Below are 14201 nucleotides of genomic sequence, written 5' to 3' on the forward strand. Positions count from 1 at the left end.
GGTAGTCCTTAGAGGGGACAGGATAGGGATACCTAGAGGTTTAGTATCAACCCTATAGGCTCGTAGGTTGTTCAGGAAAAAGTTGTCAGGGATTCTAGCTCTTCAGAGAAAGTATAGCAGTCGGGTCAGGGAGCCCGCCTCAGTGCCCATTGTTAGAGAGTTTAGATGTTTCCCCAGACGAGTTCCCAGGACTATCACCTGTCAGGGAGATAGAGTTTAAAAATAGAAGTAATTCATGGAATTGGACCAATCTCTATCCCTCCCCACAGGATGGTATCAACAGAGTTAAAAGAGTTATAAGGATCAGTTGTAAGAGTTGGTAGATAAGGGTTCCCATCTGACTGAGCACTTCGCCTTGGGGTGTTCCAGTGTTGTTATGAGAATGAAGGATGGATCCCTAGGACTTTGTGTCGACCACTAGTCGTTGAACAAAGTCACTACCCAGAATAAGTGTTTGTTACCTAGGATCGACGATCTATTTGAAATCAGCTAGCAGGAGCTGGTTGCCTTTCCAAGATAGATCTGAAGTCTAGGTACCATCAGTTAAGATCAAGGAAGAAGATGTACTGAGAACAGTGTTTAGAATCAGATATGGGCACTATGAGTTTCTAGGAGTGTCGTTCGGGTCAATGAACGCCCCTACAGCATTCATGGATCTCATAAGCAGAGTTTTAGTCGGTTTCTGGATCACTCTGTTATTGTCTTCATTGACGGTATCTCGGCGAGTTCCAGAAATGCAGAAGAGTATGCCCATCATCTGAAATCAGGATTGCAGACCCTGAAAGAACATGGCTTGGATGCCTAGTTCTCCAATGTGAGTTCTGGTCAAGGAGCATATCCTTCTTGGGTCATGTGTGACGGAGAAAAGAAAAGTGAAGTAGACCTGAGAAAGTTGAAGTTGTAGCTAACTAGCCCAGGCCCCTTGTAGTGACTAAGATCAAGAGCTTTTTGGGTTGGGCAGGTTACCTAATGGAGGTTCATCTAGAACTTCTCTAGAGTTGCCGCTCCTATGGCCAGATGGATCAAGAAGAACCAGAGGGTGTGTGGTTTACTCAGTGTGAAGAAGGCTTTGAAGAGCCGAAGGAAATGTTGATGTCAGTAACCGTGGTGGCTCTGTCCACCAGTAATGAAGATGTCACAGTGTCCTGTGATGCGTCCCGTGTGGGACTAGGTTGTGTGTTAATGCGAGTGGTAGAATGATTGCTTATGCTTCTAGGTAGCTGAAGAAGCATGAGTTGAATCATCTTACACACAATCCAGAGATGGCAATGGTAATACTTGCACTCAAGATGTGGAGGCGATACCTGTATAAGGTATGTGGACAGATCCTTACAGATCGAAAGAGCTTGCAATACATCTTGAGTCAAGGGAGAAGAACAGGAGGTATAGGAGATGGGTAAAAACTGCGTGGTATTCGCGACTTCAAGGTTCGGTATATTCGGCTGAGGCAGATATTTCGGTAGATGCCCTCAACCGAAAACCACTTGGCAGCTTACCCCATCCCTTAGTACAGTAAGAAGAAGGCCAACAGTCAGAAAATGAAGAGAATCAGAACTGCTGTGAGTCAGCAGGAGAGTTATGAAGTTGTCCGCAAGAGGCATGTAGAGTTTCAGAAGGGAAGAAGAGTTTTGTCAGAGTGCGCAACGGAAGCGTGTTGAGGTTCTCGAGGAAGTTGAGGGTTGCTGGAGGTGTCTCTTAAAGAGAGGGTGATTCGTTATGGGCAGAAAGGTAAATTAGCTCTCAGATACATTGGACCCTTTGGAATCCTGCAAAGGATTTGGGAATGTATCCCACGAATCAGATTTACCTACTTCAAAGGAAGAGCTTCATCCGTTTTTCCATGTTTCCACGGTATATGAGTTCGTGTCGGGTCCGAGTGAGGTTCTTAAAGGAACCAGAGGTGGGGACCGTAGAGGATCTCACCTATGTTGAACAGTTAGTACGGACCGCAGACACACAAGTTAGAAAGTGTGGAAACAGGGAAATCCCGATGGTGAAAGTCCCTTAGAATCACCTTAAGATGAAAAGTGCACCAGGGAGACCGAGAGTTTATACTCCAGCAATGACCGTGTCTCTCTTTTAAAAGAGAGGTTTTTAGGTTTTGCTTGCTTGTTGCTTGCTTGTTGATGTATGCTTGATACATGTTTGATGTTTGAACATTCGAGGACGAATGTTCTTAAAGGGGGGAAGAATGTAATACCCGGCTAGATTCCGGCATCGGAATCCCTACCTTCCGGCGGAATCTCCGTTGGAATATGGAATGTTGATGATGCCAGAGTCTTCTAGAGGGGTAAAATGTGTTTTCTAAAATGATTTTTACTGATTTCATGGTTTTAAATGAAAAAGATTTGAGTTTTGAAAAAAAAAAGAAAAGACTAAGGAGGTTTTTGCCAGGTTCGGCCGCCGAAAGTGAAGTTCGGCCGCCGAACATGAGTTGGTTTTGGGAGCGCTTTTGGCCTCCGAAAGCTATGTTTGAACAAACCAGGTTCGGCCACCGAACCTCAAGTTCGGCCGCCGAACATGGGGGTGTTTTGCATGCACGTTAGGCCGCCGAAGGAGGTTTGGCTGGCCACCTATAAAAGCCCCTCAGACCGAAAATGGGCGAGTTTTCTCCCCATTCTCGAGCTCAGGTGTGTTCATGTCCTCCTCTAGTCGTTTTCTTGCTTTTTCTTCAAATCCTTCACGTTTTATAAGCTATATGGTTGTTTTGAAGAGTTTTAAAGCTTGGATCAAGGTTTGGAGAGCTTGGAGACTTTAAGAGTTTGGGTTCTCCACATCTCAAGCTTTGGGTCGCACCAACCCTCGATCTTCAAGAGGTAAGTGTGGATCTATGCTTTTCTTTACGTTTCATGAAGTTTTAAGATGGTTTTGATGGGTAGATATGCATGTTAGGGTTTATGTGGGTTTTATGCCCAATGTATGATAATGTATGTTCATGTGATGTTTGTGTTGGGGTTTAAGTTAGTTTTCAAGCCCCTTGAGCATATGGGAGAGAGTATGCATGATTGGGAGAGAGTATGTGAGGTTTGGTTTGTTTTGATGGTTTTGGCCTATGTGGGTCATAAACTATCTATGTATGCTTTAGATGTTGTTTTTGGGAGTTTAAGCTTGTTTGAGCTCCCTTGTGCATGGTTGAGGATGTATGCATGTGTTTGAGAAGTTGGATGCTTGTTTTGGGGTGTTAGGAAGGTTTGGGAGGCTTGAAATGCACAAAGGCTGAGTTTTGGATGAACTCAGGTTCGGCCGCCGAAGGTGGTTTCGGCCGCCGAACCTGCCTGAGGATGCAGGGATTGGCCGCCTAACCTTGCCCCCGAAAGTTGAGTTTTGGCTTGAAAGCAGACTTTCGGCCGCCAAAGGTAATGTTCGGCCGCCGAAAGTGCCTGACTTTCGTCTCTGGAGTGAGGGTTCGGCCGCCGAAGGTGCCGCCGAACTTGCCTGACTTTCGTCTCTGTCTGGAACTTTCGGCCGCCGAAAGTGCCGCCGAAAGTGCCCTGTCCAGCTTTTTCTTGAGTATTCTGTATGCATGTTTCTTTGATGTTTTAGGGGGTTTTTGGGGAGTTGTTTATGAGTTGTTTAGAGTATGTTTGGCACCTCATTCGAGTCCACCTGTGTAGGATCGGACCCGAGGGAACGAGGAGGCCACCAGTGTTAGCCGTTTCAGAGTCGGCCCTGAGCTAGTCACAGGTGAGTGGAACTAACCCTTATGTTTTAAAAATTAAACGAATATTTTAGTATGATCCATGCATCATAAAATGCCATGAAATATATAATAGGTTGTGCTGCACTAGTACTCACGAATATGATGCATTGCATATTATGTTGTTGATGTGGATGAATATTGAATGATCCTCTAGCCCTCACCATGATAGTATATGATAATGATGATGATGATATGATATGAGATGAAGAGACCAAGTCGCCCCTGGTACTATGTTTATGCAAGCGAACACTAGGTGAGGCCTAATCGCCCCTGGTGTAGTCGGACATGTTATGATATGAGTTATGTAAGCGAGCACTAGGTGAGGCCTAATCGCCCTAGGTGAGGCCTAATCGCCCCTGGTGTAGTTGGACATGTTATGATATGTAGAGGGCTGGTGGTGACAAATTCATCCTTGATGTGATATGTTTGTGCTGTGGCGCATTTCATGAAAGCATATGTTAAAAATGAATTGTTTTCTTTATGGTTTCTGCTCACTGGGCTTTTTAGCTCACCCCTCTCCCCTAACCCCAGGTTTGCAGGGTCAGAGATAGTCAGGAGATCAGCAGGTTACGTCCATGGTCATGTTTATGTAATAGAATAGTAGTGGACATGATGTAATATAAGATTATGTATTGTTGTAAAAAGAGTTGTATTGTAATATGACCTTATGTTATATGTTCAGAGTTATAGTATTGTGCTTGGCCCGAGTTGGATAATCCCTTTGTACATGAGTTTTATTTTATGTTGTTTCATGTGATGGACCGAGTTTGACATAGGGTATGCTGACCCTAGGGGTTCTATGAGTTCAGTCATAGTGCATACACAGGTCAAACGGGTTAAAGAAAAAGTTTACAGTTTTATGTTTTAAAGTTTATGCTTATGTTGGGTCATGTTTGGGATTATACCAGCTGTACAGGATGCATAGTAGGCTTGCTACGGGTCCCGGCGGCCTTATGCCGATCTGGATCCTAGCGCCGGTAGCGGTCCGAATTTCCGGGTCGTTATAGTATTTGAGGTGGGGCTGGTGGATTAGGTTTTGAATCTGGTTCTGATATTGTGTTTGGTAACATTATTTTATGAGGGTAATGGATATCTTGTTGGAAATTGAAAGAAACTATGTTTTCATGGAAAATGACATCCCTGGAAATTAGTATTTTGTTAATATTCAAGGCATACACCTTGTAAGCTTTCATTCCAGGGATATAACCAAGAAAGATGCACTTAAAGGATCTTTTTGCAAATTTTGTCTTTTGAGGTAGGGTATTGGTTGTAAAACATAAGCAACCAAAGGTTTTAAGTAAGTCAAGGTTGAGAGGTTTTTCATGTAGGCGAGCATAAAGTGTTTCCTAGTCTAGAACTGTACTAGGAAGTCTGTTAATAATATGGGTGGCTGTGAGTATGGATTCTCCCCATAATCTTTGTGGTAATTTTGACTGGAACACCAATGCTCTTGTAACTTGCAGCAAGTGTTTGTGCTTTCTTTTTACTATTTTGTTCTGTTGCAGAGTATATGGGCATGACTTCTGGTGAATGATACCTCTTTCTTTAAACTATTTGTTACAATCTTGATTCACAAACTCTGTTCCATTGTCTGTTCTTAATTGTTTCACTATTTTGTGAAATTGATTGTGGATCATGAAATGAATTCTTTCAATATGGAAAACACTGACTGTTTATGTTGCAATAAGTAGGTTCAGGTTGCCCTGGTATAGTCATCAACAATAGTCAGCATGTATCTTGCACTTGAGATTGAAGGTACTAAGTATGGACCCCAAAGGTCCACATGAATTAGCTCAAAAGATGTTGTAGTAGTAATATTGCTTCTATTGAAACTCAACCTTTGTTGTTTTGCAATAGGACAAATAATACATACATAGGAATTACAATCACCAGACTTTATTACATTTAGATGTAACAATTTATTTTTGGATACATGACCCACTCGTCTGGTAATTGTGTCTAATCTGCTTTCTTGATAGCCAAATGATTCTTTATTTAGTTTGTATAATCCCTGGTGCATCCTTCCAATAGCCAGCATGTATTTAGTCACTAGGTCCTGCAAGATGCATTTATCGTGAAGAAATTATACAAAAATTTTGCCTGCTTATGTAATTTGGCTTACAGACAACAAGTTATATTTGAAGGTAGGGATATAGAGCATATTTGATAACTGCATGTTATGGTTAAAAAAAACTATTCCGATTGTGGTAATAGATTTCATACTGCCATCGGGTAATGTAATAAATTTTAATTTGGTTAGAGTTTTGTAGCTTGAAAAAAGGGATAAATCATTGCACATATAAACTGTGGCACCCATATCTACAATCCATTCCCCTATATTTCTAATCTTATAAGCATTAGAGTAGCAATAGGATGACGTACCTGCAAAGCCAGTGTAACTCGCACAACTAGCATCATTACTGGCAATAGTACCTTGGCCGTGAGTTTTCATGTATTTCATAATCTCCTGCATCAATGATTCCATATTTCAGTCTATTTTGTTCTGAGCACAGTTATCATCACAACTCAAAGGTGTTTCATATATATGTGCTGCAACATTGCTCTTTCCTTTGGCCTTTTTCTGTTTGAGCTCATTAAACTAGTTTGGATATCCGTTGAGCTTGAAACAGGTCTATTTTATGTGTTATGTGGCCTTACAGTAAGTACATACCCTATCATCTTTCTTTTTGTATTTTGTTTTCCACGTTCTCTCTTTAATGTTTTTTAGAAGTTTTGCTATCATTGCACTGTTTCCAAATTCTTCATTATGGGCTTCTCTCTGCTTTTCAATTCTCAAGATCATAGAATAAGCTTTGTTCACATTAGGTAGGGGTTCCATGATGCGGATTTGATTTCTCACATGGTCATATGTTTCATTTAGACCCATTAAGAATTGTATCAATCTGTGTTTGTATTCTATATCAGCAAATAATTTTGCTGCACCACAATCACATACAAGAATTGGTTCCAAACATGCATACTCATCCCATAATTTCTTTAATTTTGTGTAATACATCATAAGAGAGTTATTTGCTTAATTGACATTGTTAATCTCTTTCATTAACTGGTATATTAAGAGACCATTGCTATCTCCAAATCTTTCTTTTAATTCTTCCCACAATTAATAAGCATTTATAACATAAAGAAAAGTTTCGGCTAAATCTTTCGAAAGAGAGTTTAGAATCTAGGACATTACCATATTATCAGCTTTCTGCCATTCTTCATAGTTCTTGTCATTCAGCTCTAGCATTTTGCATTTACCGTTTATGAATCTTAGTTTTTCTTTTGCCTTTAACGCAATTATCATTGATCTGCTCTATATTAGGTAATTATTTCTATTCAGAAGTGAGCTGACAAGAATCATGCTGGGAGAATCATAATTCAATAGCTGGATCATCTTGTCTTCTTTCTCAACAGTTCTTGGTATGATTTCTTCAGTAATTTCGGCCATAAAGTAAGATGTATAGAATGAGATGAAAGGTGAATTATTCCAGATCTAGATCTGGTTTTAACACAATAGCTCACACAGAATGAGTTCTGATACTATGAGAAAATAACTGTAAATTTCTAAAGAATTTAGAAAACACTATATTTATAAATAAAAACGACATTCTTTTATTTTTCCTCTATGGTGTCGTTTCCTTTCCTTTGGTTTTCTTGCTTTTCTTCTGCAGCGTGGTTTCAATTTTGGCTTTTATTATCTCTTCACAGTCTCCTTATTATTGGCTTCGTCTTAAATTTAAAATTTATGTTTCTTGTGGCATCGAGTTTTTTATGCTTTAGCTTACATATTCCTCAACGCTAAAAGATTTGTTCTTCCTTTTTTAGTTTAGATGGCTCCTGCTTTGCTCTTTTGGCTGCAATTTGGCCTCCTAATCTTCAGACTGTTAGTATGGCTTCAACAGCATTTTCTAGAGTCCAACATTCTCAGTAAGCTTCCGTTGATAGAGATGATCGGAGTGATCAGAGATAAGGAAACAACGTGACTAATGTGTTGTCTGGATTTTAGTTTCGGGTCATATATTTTCAGATCTTAGGGTTTGTACTATTTAATGGATTTTTATTATTGTGGGCCATAAGTCTTTTAAATTGTTTTGTAAAAATCATAGGCATGCTTTTACTTTTGGGGCTTTTTATAGTCTCCTTTAACGATATTCTCTTTAAAAGCTAAGAAAAATTGCTGGATAGAATGTTATGTTATGCTATATTTAGTTTATATTTGGATAGGATTAGGGGTTATCATTCGGTCGGTTCGAGTTAAAATTAAATCGAATTGAATAGACTGAAAAATAAAATTTTAGTATTTATAAAAATCAAACCGAATTAATTTTGATCAGAAATTAAATCAAACTAAACCGATTTGATTTGGTTCGATTTGATTCTGTTTGATCGATTTTAATTTTTAATAAATTTTTTATTTTTTATACTTTATTTTTAATATTTTAAAATTTAATTAAAATATTTTAATTTTAATATGATATAATTTTTCTATATTATTGAAAATAATATATTATTATCACTAATCGATTCAATTCAATTTTTTAAATTTTTTTCGATTAAAACCGAATCGAATTGAAATAATTAAAATTTTTAAAATTAAAAATTAAACCGAATCGAAATAAATAAAAAATTAAATTAAAATTTTAAATTAATTTAATTTGATTGATTTTTCGATTTCAACTAAATATTTTTTCATCTCTAGATAAGATTGAAAGTAGAGAAAAAGGAAAATAATGGAAAAAAATTTAAAAAAAACCTTGATTTTCAATGGTATAGATTATTATTTGATAAAAGTATAAATTTTGTTAATTACAATAACTTTATAGCTATAAAAAAAAAAAATTTGGCTTTTCTATATTTAATTCTGTAACACTTAATAATTTATATATTATTAATATTTTGCTTTTCAAAATTGATCCTGCTCAAAATGGCAAAAGGCAGGACATTTAAATACTAAAAATAATAATTTTATTTTCATTTATTAATTATATTTTAAACATAAAATACATTTTTAATAAGTTTATTTATTAAATATATTAAATACAATAATTATTATTCTTTAAAAAAAAATAAAATGTCAAATTTTGACTCTCAAATTACTCTATATTGAATAACTATTCTTAATTTAAAATAAAATTATTATTATTAAACCTCCTAAATATTTTTAACAATATAATTTATTTTTTATTATTTAATTTTAATTTAAAAAATAAAATTATTAATAAATTTATATATAAAAACTTTAATAAAAATGTAAAAAATGATTTTTTTTAAAGAGCAAGTCATTTTTTTTAAATGATTTATTTTTTTATTTAAAAAAATTATTTTTATTAATTAAATTTTTTAAATATTAAAAAATATAATAAAAATATTTTCCATGAAATAAATTGTGATGCATACATTCTTTTACACCAAATAATAACTAATTGATAATTATGATATAATTATTTCAATCCTCAAAGTCAAATAGAGCATTGATTTCAAAAGCTCTTAATTATTTCATTAATAGCAAATTCATGATAGTGATTTCTTTTTGGTTGGTGATTTCATGATCATTTTCAAAAATAAATTTTCAAAATTATTTAATTTTTTGTTACATATCATTTTTTTTAAAAAAAAAAAGAATTACTACCATATTTAATGAGTAATAAATTATTTGGTATTATATTAATATTTTAGTATTTAATGAGTAATAAAATTATTTTAACCTTTTCAATCAAAAATAACTGAAAAAAAATAAAAAATATAGCTATGACATTTCCTTATGATTATTATTTTAGATAATTGGCAAACGGTTAATAATTTATTTTAATGATATTTTTTTATAATTTTTATCTTTTTAATTTTTTTACTATAAATATTATTATAAAAAACTTTTTACATTAATAAAATTAAAATTATTTAATAATATAAAAAATTTATAAATATAAAATAATAAATAATTATATTTAAAGAGAATTACTATTTAATTTTTATAATATAGAAAAATCTACTAATCAATCCCTTAATTTTAAAAAATACATTAAAATATTTTTAATATTTTAAAAAATTTACTAATTAATTTTTCTATTAATTTCAATTATTAAATATTATAAAAGAAAATTTAAAATATCTCTAATAAAATTAATTAATTAATAAATTTTTAAAAATTTCAATTAATAAAATTTTTAAAATTATAAAAATTAAATAGTAAAATATTACACTTTTTCAATTAATAATTTTTCTTGTCTAATATTACACTTCTTGAAAAAATGGAATAACATCATCAAACAGTAAGATCACATAGCATCATCAGAAATAAAATTTCAGCTTGTTTTCCTCCATCTTCTCAAATAAATAAATAATTATGTAGAAAAAAATAATGGAAAATGCAAATTAAGAAAAAAAATGCAAATTATTTAAAAGAAATTTTTTGAAAATTTTTAAAATAAATAAATTACTTATTTTTTATTTTATTTTCATAAAATATTAAAATCACGAAAATAATTTTAGTTGTTTTTCATAAAATTTAATTTTAGATTACATTAAAACATAATCAAAATAGAAATTTTTGTGAAAAATAATTTATATTTAAAAAATATTTTTTATGAAAAATATATTCTAACGAGATAATTTTTTTATTATTTAAATTTAATTTATAAAATAAAATTTATTAATAAATTTATATATAAATATTATAAATAAAAATTTTAAGGGTAAAAAATTATTTTTTTAAAAGGAAAAGTTATTTTTTTTAAAATAGTTTAACTTTTATAATTAAAAAAATATTTTTTATTAACTAAATTTTTTTAATATTTCAAATAATATTTTTTAAAAAATATTTTTGATCAAACAAACGAAATCTAAAAATTTTAAAATTATATGAATTTCAATTATACTTTAAATAATTAAATATAATTTTTTAAAAAATTAAAAATTAAGAATATTTGTGTCCATTCATAAAAATAAAACTATAAGTACATAATTAAATTATTAATTACTTCAATAGTAAACAAAATCATATATTATTTTACTTTCATCTAAATTATTATCAGTCGCATATATATTTCATATGTTTTTATAAAAATAATAAAAATTTAAAAAATTAATTAAAATTTTAAGCCTTAAGAGAAAAACTGAAAATATTTTAAGTTTCAATTAAATGTTACGTAATTTTTTTAGAACATAAAAAATATAAATACAAATTTCTTATTTTTTAAAAATTTCTTTATACAAATGAATCTATTACATATTAATCCATTATCTGAAAATATGAAACTTTCATTTTCTATGAAAATAAGCAAATTATTTATCATTTTTTTTTTAAAAAAATGATGAGATGCTTGAAAAAATTAAAGTCACGAAAGTAATTTTAGTTTTTTTTTTTAATTGGAGAGTAAAATATGAAATCTCACAGATTTATTCAAATATATTTATTACCGGTTTAAAATCTATAAGTGCTAATTTTAATTATTTTTAAATATATTTTTTGTTTAGTTATTTTTATAAAATTTTATTTTAAATAAATAGTAAAATATAATTATATAGAATTTGAATTGTTAAAATAGTTCTCTACAATTTCAATTTAAATAAAGTGCGAATATAATTAAATAATTAAATTAAAAAATTTTAAACAAAATAAAACAGAATAATTTTGCAATTATTAAATATACATAAAGGTATATTTAGAAATCACAAAATTTTCTTCTCACATTTATATATATTATAGATATTCAAATAAAAAATTAAAATACGTATTGTTATTTTAAGTTATATTTATTTTTTTATAAATAAAATTAAAATAAATTATTTTCTTTTATAAAAAAAAGTTATTTATAATAGAATAAATAATTATTGTAAAAATATTGAGATAATATAATAAAATTATAACGGTTAAATTTAATATTAAATTTATAATAATTAAAAAATTACATAAATAAAATTTTCATCGACTATAAAATATTTTAAATCTAAATTAATTTTAGAATAATTTTAATGGTAACGATGCAATCACTCATATTGCAATTATGTATTTGGTATAAATAATCATGAAGATTTCAAGTCCAACACATTGATAAATTGACTGGACCAACTTTATTGAATTTTTAAAAAAATTAATATTATTATAATAAGGTTTTAGTTTAGTAATAATATAAGAAAATTGAAAAATAAACATTAAATTTTATATATTTGATTTTTCCATTCTGCCACAGAAGAAACGTGGTAAATTGAGTCATTGACGATTCTCATCCCTACAATTCCTTCCTATAAGCTATAGAATCCTCCATAACCTTTTGGAATAAAGAGGACATACTTGCTTTATTCCATTTCTTTTTTTCTTTTTAGAAAAAAATTAATAGAGCATCTTAGTGTAGAAATGCCTTGTTCTTATTTATTAAATATTAAAAATTATTAAATAAAATTTTTAAAATTAACTGAATATTAAAAATTTGGCTTTTATCTAAATATTTTTTTCAGAGAGAAAAAAGGCAAGAAGTAAAAGTTTGGTCATAATTGATGGCTGATGGCTAATGAAGAATATGGTAGACATTTCATAATGTAAGAGAAAGGACTTCATCATGAAAAAACACAATTCTTGTGGGATTGTCCCATGATTTAGTAAACATCAAAATGATTAAGATTTGAATGTGAAATCATGAATAATTTTAATATGTGAAAAAAATAATATTTTAGATAAATTATTATAATTTTTTTAAAATTAATTTTATTAATTTGAATATACGGAAATCGTATTCACGAGAGACAGATAATAAATTTATTTAATGAGGTTAGGCAAGAAGGTTGTCTTCAATGTTCATGAATTCATTACATACAGGTGTAGTATTGATGACCACAACCTCTTTAACATGTTGCAGTAGATATGGCAGACACACAGAAACTCTTAAAATAGATAATCTCCTCATCTTATTTAATCAATACTACCACCAACTACTAATAAAATAAACCTTATATAATAAATTTAATAATTATTAAATTAAAATTTTCTATTTATTATATATTTCTAACTGGTAGTTAATGTCTTGCGGACCGTCGAATTTCTTACACTTGAAATAAAATTGAATTTTAGAGAAAAATACAGAACCAAAATCTATCGAAATCTTTAAAGTAGATCGACTCAATTAAGACAAGCCAGACTAACCCACATATAGATACATAAAGAAATGGCCTAATTCGGTGATATGATAAAAGGTAGAATAGTAAACTCAGTTATTTCACAATTCTGTCTGTATCCACACTAGAGATAATTAAATGGTCGCCTAGCAAAGCGAAAAATACTGTCACGTTCATATGTACGGATTTAAGTAACAATAACATATGGTACTGAAGAAACGTGATTTTCACATACTAAATTTAGACTCATACTGTAAACTCTATTTTCTAGTCAGTTAACATATAAAAAATATTATATATTATTTTTTATTTTGAACGATTAGCTTATTCATCTTTGATCTACACCATTCGGATTAAATAATTATAATTTTTAATTCAACTTTCTTTATTAAATTAATACATATGTATTATTTATTTTTTTGAATAAATTATCATACTAACAACTAATTATAAATTAAATATAGAAGCAGTTGCACAAAAGAAAAAGACATATGGGTATTAGTTATACACAAGAAAAAAAAAAGACATAAGAAAAGCAACAAAATTCCACCATATATAAAATAAAATGGGTCATCCATAATACCCATGTGTTGAAGACACAGACATAAAACTTTATTTTATTTATAAAAAATAAAAAATATTATTCAATAAAATAAATTATTTATTTTAGAAAATATTTTCTATAAAATAAAATAAAATAAATCCTTAATTTATTAAAATTTTCATAATTTTTAAAAAAATTACTATTTAGATTCTCAAATTTAATAAAATTCATTAATTAATCATTCAATTTTAAAAAATACATTAAAATATTTTTAAAATATTAAAAAATATATTAATTAATCACTTTATTAATTTTAATCATTAAATATTAAAAAAAATCTAAAATAAAAATTAATTAATTTAATTTTTATAAAAATTAATAGATCAACTAATAAATTTTATTTATATTATAGAGAATAAATAATAAAATATTTAATGTCTAAATTTAAAGGATATTTTAATAAAATTTTTAAATTAATAAATTAACTGATAAATTTCATTAAAAAATTAAATAATTATTTCCTCTAAAATATATAAACATAGAATTAGAGTTTTTTTTTTTTTTTTTTTTAAATTTCAACTCACATTATAAAATTATAGGTTTGTTTGTTTTTCTCTATAGACCACGAGGGCTAGCTGCTTTTTGAATTTGGATAGCACAAGACAATAAAAAGTTGGGTGTTTTACATCTCTTTACAGTCTGTTTCAACCGGATAAAATAAAATAAAAATCTAATCTTTTATACTAAGTTTTATTTTTATATATTATATTTTAAATTTTCATACGAAAGGAAAACTTTGTAATGATATTTAAAATTTTTTAAAAAATATTTTTAATCCATAGCGTG

Source organism: Manihot esculenta, chromosome 2 (assembly GCF_001659605.2).
Source record: "Manihot esculenta cultivar AM560-2 chromosome 2, M.esculenta_v8, whole genome shotgun sequence".
Lineage (NCBI taxonomy): Eukaryota > Viridiplantae > Streptophyta > Magnoliopsida > Malpighiales > Euphorbiaceae > Manihot > Manihot esculenta.